We start from the raw sequence: 9,707 nt of genomic DNA, 5'->3' as shown, positions 1-9,707 counted from the left end.
GATGTGGCTTTTATTGGTTTGTTCCTTTTTTTTTAATTATCTGGATATATTTTTTTGGGGGAAAACAAACAAATTTATGAAGCTTACATACACAAAGGAGGCAGAGAGACCGTGAGATCATGTCTTCAGCTCCGGGAGTTTGTCAGCCTTGACCAATATCTCCATCTAGTGTTTTTCCAAAGCAGGTGCAACTAAAGATTCTGGCCAATCCGACAATGAAACTTTATCCATTCATTCATTCATTGAGTCACACTAGGCATAACATAATGAAACGGTCATTTTTAAAAACCTTGTCAAGTTTAATTTTGTCATCGGTTTTTCAAATTTTATTTTTGTAATAATAATAATTTGTCCCCTATTAATCCCTCTGCAATTAACCCATCATGGTTGAACGGTGAGCAATAGGCTGCCGTTATTTGTATTATAATACTTCTACTCCTATAACTTCTAGCAGCACTGCCATTACAAAATCCGGTACCGGCACCCTTACTAGTAATACTACTACCACAACTAGCAGTAATTCTAGTGTTAGTGGCCCCATTAACAACACAACAACAACAACGACAACAGCAACAGCAATAATAATCATCATCATAATTATAATTATAATTATTATTGTTATTAGTATCATTATAATGTTAGTTGTGTGTGAGAGGAGGATACAGAGAACAGGGTTAGATGGAGAAGATTCATCCGCTGTTGCGACCCCTCTAGAGAAAAACTGAAAGGAAAATAACAATAAGATAATAGTAATAATTATTATTATTATTTATATTATTATTAAATGCGGATGCTAATAATATAAATAATGATTATGAAAATGATTATGATTATGATTGTTATTATTATTATTATTATTATTATCAATAATAATAATAATATTATCATAATGTTAGTTGTGTGCAAGAGGAGGATACAGAGAATGTGGTTAGATGGATTAGACTGATTTGCTGTTACGACTTCTAAAGAGAAAAAAGAAAGGAAAATGATAAGACTAATAATCATAATAATGATTATTATTATGATTATCAGATAATTATTATAATTGTTATTGCTATTAGTTGAAGTATTGCTATTTATTAACAACAACAATAACAATATAATGATAATGATAAGTTATTATGATTATTATGTATGCTCAATACGTGATCCTGGGCCGGGTTAACCTTCTCCAGGCAGATGTTGCAGATTTGCGACAGCCAAATATCAGATTTTTCCTGCAACTACAACTTAATTTGAGCCTGAGAGGGTTAAACCCCGCCTCTCGCCCAGTGACAGCTGGGATAGGCTCCGCCCCCTCGTGACCTCGGGTGCAGGATCAGCCAAATGGAACATGAATGAATCATGATAAAAATAATGACAATCAGCCTTCGAGCACAGCTGGCAAGCTGTTTTTGGACTGCCTGCAAGCAGTTGTGTTAACATTCTGTAGAATTTGTCGTAACCGCACTAAAGTGTAATATGCAAACAAATGTGGTGGTAATTGTCCAATTAGCACGGTAATGATTTAAGTTAGTCTTGTACTTTTAAATGATTCATTGTGTTGTGCCGCACAGTCTGGCAGATCCGTCTGCTTTGAGTTTGACCGTCCAGAAGAGAGCAGCCTCGTCTCGCAAAGACCTCCTCACTCTTCGGCGCAGCGGCAAGAGACGGCATCTGTTTTCATTCTGACCCGGGTTCTTTCAGATAGCTGCTGACAAATGCATCTCTTCATCAGCTTTAATGGACAGTATTTCTTTGTTACCTCTATTGGGCAAAACACCACAGATAAATGGACATATTAAATGACAACTCTGTATGCAGTGCCAGCCGCTGCGGAAAAAATATATAGAAATAATGCTAATTTCAAGGGGTTGCAATGTATATACTTAACGCTCGTGCGATCTTAACGTTGCGTTTACTCCCCTTGTCCTACGGGTCAAAAATGACCCATAAGACAATCTTTGTACCCGAGTGGCGTACAGCCCACATGGAAACATAAATAAAAAGAAGTATCACTTTTTCTAATTATGGCATCTGTTTAGGAAAAGTCATAAAATTTCAAGTTGGAAAAAAATAGGTTAAGGTGTTTTTTTCTACAGCTAAACATGGTAGTGGGTCACTTTTGACCCGCAAAGGTTAAATTAAATCAAAATGATTGCTAAAGGATCATATATATTTATATATATTCGGTATTTTCTCTCTTCTACTGCTACCAAATGCAATTATGAAGCAGATAAACCAACAAAAACACCCACAGAAACCTGTGATACTTGTGGCCGCTGACTTCTACCTGAAAGTCCAAATGTTATTTGGAGATAACAGCAACCTAATGTGCGCTGCTGCTTCAACAACAAAAAAAAAAAAGGCAGGCTTTTTGCTGGTGGCATACAAACAAACTGTTGTTTACTATGCATAAGGGCAAACAGTCAGCGGTCTCAGTCAGGATGCCCTCTGGCTCTGCGACACACAGCTCTAATGGGCCAACAGGTGGGCTGCACACCACCAAGGTCTAGAGGCCTCAGGGAGTAAATGATATAGAGAAATGGTAGCTCTGTGGCGTCATTAATCTCCCGGGTTGGAAGCCGAGAGGGGCGGTGGATCGCTCATCCTTGATCTCGACCCTTTGACCTCGTCAGATCATTTGTTTTCATTAGCCTGCACTCAGATTAGCTGGTCACTTCCAGGCCAGACACTCAAGCTGGCCCCCTATAGCAAAGAAGCATTTCTTAAAGCATCTCCTGGGGTCTCTAAATCCAGTGCAACCCCCAAAACCCACTACCCAATAATGGTCTCTGGACACACCTAAATCAGCACGGATGATTCTTCGCATCCGCCTGGCCGTAACCCGCAGAGAAACAGGAAGAGCCAATACATGGCCTGTAATGCGGCATGACACCTCAAATATGATAGAACATCTCACGAGTTTTAAATTCCTTTCCAAAGAACAAACATTGGATCAAAATTGTTCACATTACTCCGCTGTACAGATCCCAGGTGCTGCAGTCACTCCTGCAGAACAACACCTGCGGGAGCTTGGCACTCAGTCAGTCAAAAGATAGGTTATATGTCTCGCTGCAAACAAAATTGTTGGCTTTTAAAATGCTTGTCTGGCTCAAAACAAACAAGGGCAGGGCGTTAGGAAGCATCTAATGGTATGTTATGATCTGTAAGGCTGCCCGGTCGACAGAGGGACGACTGGTCCGTTTGCCACGAATATGGTGTTAGTGTTTTATCTTCAGACGAGCAGCATCATGTTACCAGGATCAATCGGTCTGGGTGTGTGGAGGGAGTGGCTACGAGCTTTTGGTCTCCCTTTAGAGAAAAATGTGGCATATTTTCCAAAGATATTTATGGTAACTGGCAAACAGTCCAGCGCGTGGCTTCCCTTTAATCCAAATGTATTCCTGTATTTATTAATTAGACGTCCGATTAAGTCACTAAAATCTGCTACAACTTGAATTCTGCGACGATTCTCCGATGGGACCGAAGCCAAGAGACAAAGCCCACTTGCATTAAAACCAGCTTTCAAAGGAGAGCTGGGCACTGAGGCCGGACTTAAAGGTGTGTTTTTAAAAGGTTATCCAAGGCCTATAATGAGCCCTGGCAAGTCCAGCACCAGGCCTAATGAGAACTCTGTGACTTCTGAGGAGCAGAGATATTACAGGTCTCGACAAGGACGACTGCTGCTTCAGCTTACATGAAATGAGTGAAAATGATAGTTATCACAGACACCTTGCAGACGCCAACAACAACCCCTCTGTGCAGGGCATTAAACACTGTTTACACACGTAAACAAACAACAAAACTAAAGAGTAGGTCGTTTTTGGGACAAGCCAGAGAATGATGCCAGGGTCGTCGATTGTGTCAATAAGGTTTTGGGGAATCGTCCTTTTTTAAAAACCGACCAAGCAACAATCCATCCATATTCTGCTGCTTATCCTGCACTCAGGGTCGCGGGTGAGAGGCGGGGTACACCTTGGACTGGACATAGACACACATAGACACACCTGCTGCATGGTTTTGGATTGGAGAACGAGGAGGAAACCCACGCACACACAGGGAGAAGGTGCAAACTCCAAGAAGAAAGAGGTCCCCTTGTCGGTATGGAACCAGGGTCCTTCTTGCTGTGAGGCCAAAGTGCGAGCTAGCGAGCTAGCTAGCTAGCTAGCCAGCTAGCTAACCACTGCGCCCCAAACAAGAAGCAACCAAAAACAAACAAACCAAAAAAAATATGAAATGTGGCCTTCCACAGCATCCCATGTCATCTGAGATGCAAACATCATTATCCATACTGCTTTGCAGAAGCTAGATTTTATCCCGGGTTCATCCCGGACCCGTCACCGATATATCATTGGGTCACATGCATGCGCTCATCATTCGAGACGAGCACAATTCACTCTTTCGTTCCCGCGTCCGGTAACTTTAGATCCGGGGAGTCAAACTCATTTTGGTCCGGGGGCCACATCTACCTAATTTGATGTCAAGGGGGCCGGACCAGTAAAATCATTACCTAGAAGTAACACTAAGTCCAAATTTTTTCTTTATTTTATTGTAAAGGAGGTAAACAGGTAAATTATAAAAAAATTACGTGTAATGAATTGTTCCTCTAAAAACATACATGACGAATTGATGTCGAAAACGAATATTAAAAAAGAATTGATGAAGTGACACCCTAAAAATATTGTTGAGTTAAAAGATAAAATCCTGTCACTGTGGGAGAATTTGCCACTAGAATTTATTAGAAAATTGATTGGTAGCATGTATAAGAGGAGGTATAATGTTTACAAGGCTATTCTGGTTATGAAATCAATCTTTTTAATTTTGCCCCTTTTTTTGCTATTGTGTTTGTGCAAAACAACTTTACTTTACTTCGCAAAGTAACTTTTTCATTTTTTCCCTGCCTGTTTTCTTTTTTTTTTTTTTTTTTAAACCCACCGTATAAAACCCCCAGATGCATGCGGAAAAAAAAACCCGGGGGCCGCACGAACGCAAAGATATGATTTCAGGCAGGGGGCCACAAAATATTGCTCCGAGGGCAGCGAGTCTGAGACCCCTGCTTTAGGGCGTCCAACAAACCTCTTGCACGTCTTTGGACAACCGAAGGAAAACCGCACAGACTCCACATGGAAAGTCAGGATCCAACCAGGGACCTTAGTGATGTGAAGTGTGCCGCCCAATTTAATATTCAAAGATAATAAAACTAAGCAGATTTTTGTTTTCCGCCCTAGAGGGAACACCTTCGATCATTTTAGAGATTTGTTGCACTGCACAGTCGTGCAAAGACTCAGACCCTCAGGGAATATCAACCCTTTCAAGCACTACATTGGTATGAGCGCAGCCAAAACACGGTTGAGCGACAATCTAATGTGATCTATTAAAGCAGCTTTGGCATAAAGTTTGCCTTTCACCGATAATAATGTTTTGATTTATCCCGTCGTGTTTGTTTCGCTTCTGTGGCCGTATTGGTTTTTACCTGTTTGATGATAATGGAAGTGGCCAAACATCAGGGGGAAATTCAATATAGTGCGGTTGAGTTCAACTCTTGTACCCGGGCGGTTGTCATCATTTAGACGAGTGAAATAGAATTTTAGAGGTGTGCTGCTGAAATGTCCGTGACAGTATTGCACAGATGAATTGTATAATGCAAAATGAAAATCTCAGCAGAGAGATCACGTCTACCGCGGGGGTTCATGGACGATAAAACAGGAAAAAGACGATAATATCGTCTCAAACTGATGGAAGACATGCTGCGGGAAATATTTAACACTTTTATTGCGGGAGGTCGTGTCTCTTAACAATCCCGTGTTATTGTCCTACACTTGGCGGCTGGATGCTCTTCTTACCTCCGTCACTACACCATTAATATATAATCATAATGTGAATGGGTCTGATGCCACTCGACCGTCGAACCTCAGGGAAAACGGGTCATTTGAATTTTCTTTGCTTTGCTGAATATATATATATATATATATATGCGTGCTCACCTGACTCCTCATTATGTTGCTTTCATAACCCATATGCCTGTTTCAACAGCTCCTCTGTATCAAAACACACACGCACATAATAATTGCATAAAATCAGAAGCGCACCCACAAGAGCGCCTGTGGCAAAGCCACAAATCATAATTTTGCTGTTCTTTGCATGCCCGTCTCTGCAGCCACCTTTTGAATATGCCGGCTCGAAAGTGATAATTGCCCTCGCTTGAAATAACTGGAACCGGAGCAAATGTTCTCTGACCGTCCCAACAAGCAAACAAGGAAGCAGACTCCCCCAATCTTGGTTTTCAGAGAGGTTTGTGAAGTTCAAAAACAATGTTATGCCACTTTTCCCACCGCAGTTGGCTGTACGACGGAGCTATGGCCTGATCGAAATTGTATTTAGCCGGTAACTCACACACACACACACATGCGCTTAAAAATCAAAAATGCGCATAGACGTAGAAGCTGCAGAGCACTTGTGCAGCCCGCTGCCCGGAGGCGGTTGTGTCATTTTGCGGATCCGAAAGAAAGATTGGGCTCGGAAACTCCAGGATTTACAGCGTGAGGCGAGAAACCCGAGGGACGAGCCAACCTCATCCCGGGCCGCCGGCCACATGTGATGGAAGGATTTACTGGCGGGATATTAGAGCTGATTGTTCGTACGCCATGAGAGGACGACAACGCACGTGGAACGCACGCATCCTTTCGCAGATGGGTTGAAGGCTAAATTAAAGAGCTGGATCCCACATCACTTGTTCTTACCCGAAGCTTTAAACACTCGGATCAAGCGTTCCTCCACCAAAGTGAACAATGGATGATCCAAAAATCAAATGTTCATAGCGTCTTTCATAATCCACAAAGCAAGCGGTGTCTGTTTGGCGGTGCCGCCGAAGATCTCGACGGTGACCTCACAGAAGGAATGCTTTGCATCATCCAGCTGCACTGGCTGGTATAAATCTAGAAGAAGCATAAGTTTCAATAAACTGTCACAAGTGATCAAAAAAAGCATCACGCACACACACTTTACCGCCAGTGGTATGTTTATTCAATGACTTGAAATGTGGTTTGACCTGCAGAAAGTGCTGATAGTCATCAGTATTGTGCTTTATTATACTTCATTATACTTCTTTTTGATGGCGTGTAGAATGAGATCCATGTATTCTTACTAAAACGGGGCGCATGTTTTTCATTCTGGAATTTAATATGAATGGTTAGGTTTTAAGACATAATAGTATTTTTTTCATGTTAGCGGCGGTGTGCAGGAATGTAGGAAGTGCCGTCAGTGTCGGAACTTCGATGACTGACTGACCTTACTTCCCTCAACCTCGAGCTGAACTCCATTAAGAGCCGCATGTAGCCTGTAATTTCACCAGCAGCCTCTTATCGTGTTTGCCTTCTATTTTCCTGAGGGGCTTGACTCTTTGCCCGAAAAAAAAAAAAAAAACACACACAAAAAAAAAAAAACAGCTTTATTTCATTACGGTCCACCATACAGGAGAATAGAATCAGCAGAACATACTCCGTAAGAGAAAAAAAAAATGTGCGTTTTCTACCCCGCGCAGTTCATACCACATGATTGTTGTCTGGAAACGTTTTGAACGGGTGACTTTTGGTGACTGCATGCTTGTAACACTTCAAAGTTGCTTTGTTTTGGGATGCTACATCTGCTTTTTCTGCGCAAAATGCCACATATTTAGTGTTATTGTTACCATAATTTCCGGACTATTGAGCGCACCTGAATATAGGCCACACCGGGTTTTAATAACAAAATAAATATATGTGTACACATGCAGGCCGCGCTTGTCTATAAGCTGCAGGTGTCCACTTGGTAACATGAGATATTTATACAGAAACATTTTTCTAAAACTTAAATGAAATACATACTTTTTTTTTGCCTGTAACAAAGCCGATTATAAAAGATTAATAATAAATAACACAAGGAAAAATCCATCCATTTTCTGTCGTCCTCCAGCGCACTAAAAGGCGTCGTCTTAGATGTCGGAATTAAACGGCCTCAGAATTTCACAGTCATTTCACCGGTCCGATGTGACGAGGCGAGATGCTTTGGCGGCACGAAGTGCGTTAGCCCCCCCAAAAATATCCACAAATTAGCCGCATCGTTGTTTAAGCTGCTGTGCGAGAAAAAGTAGCGGCTTATAGTCCGGAAATTACAGTAAATCAAATTAGCACCACCGAGAGACAATCATTTTATTGTCACTATCTTGGCATCAGATGCTTAATTGTGTCGATGCACAGGAGTGACTTTGTCATATCATGCCAGTGGTAACAAATAAGGACCGGGAATCTGTGACCAAACAGCCGCGTCATGGATGTTGAAACTAAAGCAGAGGGAACGAGAGGTTGCAGAACCGTCTTCAGAGAACCTCCGCTCGGACGGAGCTACGACGAGATGTTTTTCTTGGAAACAGTCCCGGTTTTTCTGAGACCTGAGAACATCACTGTCTCCCCACTGAACGATAAATATCATCTTAGTCCAAAGATCCGACCGGTAAAATCACGAATGTGATAAATTGCACTCATGAGCTATAGGTTCTCGATGATTCTTGAAAAACAGGATTGACAGAGGAGGTTATAAAACTAGAAAGACCTGCTTTGTGTACATATTTCATCTTAGAATATGCAGAAACATATGCAACGCATGAATGAAAAGCACAATGTATTACATTTGTCAGTAATAAACTGGAGCACAGTGCTTTTCAAGCATTATTATTATTATTATTATTATTATTATTATTATTATTATTTGCATTGTAGTCTAAAAGTTCTTCTATATCTATAGATTATTTAGAGGTACGAAATATTAAGATTTAAATTTAGAGGTGAGAAATACTTTTCAAAAATGTTTTTATCGAGACAACACTTTTTACATCCTGATAAGATTCCGTCACCTCCATAGCATTTTGGTTTTAACATATATACATAAAAACATATATACAAACATATATAGACACAAACACATACAAACACACACACACACACACACTCATATATATAAATATGTAATTATATAAATATATTTAAATATATATATTTATATAAATATATATTTTTATGTGTATGTATATATATATATATATATATATATATATATATATATATATATATATATGTGACCCTCTAATTAGGTCAGTCATTTGGACGGAATCATGGCAGATAAAAATGCAACGATGTGCTAAGGAGGAATAATGAGAAAAGAAATATCTTAATGATGTTGTGTTTTGCATGTGACAAAGTACTTTCAACAAGAAGCTATTATGTAACCAAGACTAACTATGTGCTGCATTTGTTTACAATACAGAATACAGAGCAGAATCAAAAGTAATTTTATGACCGAGTCATTATGATGTTACTCATCTTTCCCTACATGCTGTTTCCTTCACTTAACTTTCTGGAAGCCTCCCCTTTTGTCACCCCGGTTGTTCTTTCAAGTCCCTCCATCGGATCTGCGCTGCTTCAAAAGGGCCACCTCGTAAATTCCTGGACCTTGATATTTCTCCCGTTTCCCATCAGGCCATAATGATGCAAGGTTCTTTGTTGAAAGCACCTGTTCTCAGCTCGGATAATGGGAGCTGTTGTCGTCCTGGGTAAACCCCCTCAGGGACACCCAGCCTTCAAGCGGTCCACTTGGGAATATCTGGTTGCCATTTGAAGCCTACCGGTGTGTTTGTCAGGCACATCCAGCCTCTGGTCGGCTTTATTTACAATCCAGCGTCCTCTCTATCATCA

The sequence above is a fragment of the Fistularia commersonii genome, chromosome 28, assembly GCF_037954325.1.
Source record: "Fistularia commersonii isolate RoL2024-O1a breed Wild chromosome 28, RoL_Fcom_v1.0, whole genome shotgun sequence".
Taxonomy (NCBI): Eukaryota; Metazoa; Chordata; class Actinopteri; order Syngnathiformes; family Fistulariidae; genus Fistularia; species Fistularia commersonii.
The sequence above is the reverse complement of the archived record's forward strand: the minus strand, read 5'-3'. Positions refer to the sequence as shown.